This window comes from Plasmopara halstedii (genome assembly GCF_900000015.1).
Source record: "Plasmopara halstedii genome assembly, contig: Scaffold_3120, whole genome shotgun sequence".
In the NCBI taxonomy this organism is placed as follows: Eukaryota; Oomycota; class Peronosporomycetes; order Peronosporales; family Peronosporaceae; genus Plasmopara; species Plasmopara halstedii.
Window position 1 is genome coordinate 817,941 of NW_020190023.1, and position 538 is coordinate 818,478.

Here is a 538-nt window from a genome sequence, read left to right on the forward strand (position 1 = left end):
GAGCGTCGCTCTTAAATGGACGATGTGATTCCCCTCATCTGTCCTCCCGTGATCCGCACGACTATGAACGAAAATGTCGTCAAGTATGTCTGTGCATACGCCCTGTGGGGCCTGAACAACTGCGTCACAAGAAGATTAAATGTTGCCAGTGCTTTTGACAGCCCTTGGGGCATCACCAGCCAATCCCAGAGCATGCCGCTCGGATTTCTCACCGCTGTTAGCGGAATGTCACTCGCTCTCACGAGCAATTGGTAATACCCATCGACCAAGTCGAGTGCACTGTACTTCGTACATCCTACCATGTTGTTCTGAAGAACATCATTTCTAGGAATCATCGTCTGTGCCGGAATGGTGGCCGCAATGAGCTTTTTGTAAGCATGAACGATACGCCACTTGCCGTTCGGCTTCTGAACACAAAACGTGGGTGTCGAATGGTGGAGCTTGCTCTCATATACGATCCCTGCGTCGTGCTTCGCACGTAAAAAGGCGTCAATGACGTCGCACTGCTCCTTGGGTAGGGGCCATTGGCGTGTTACGC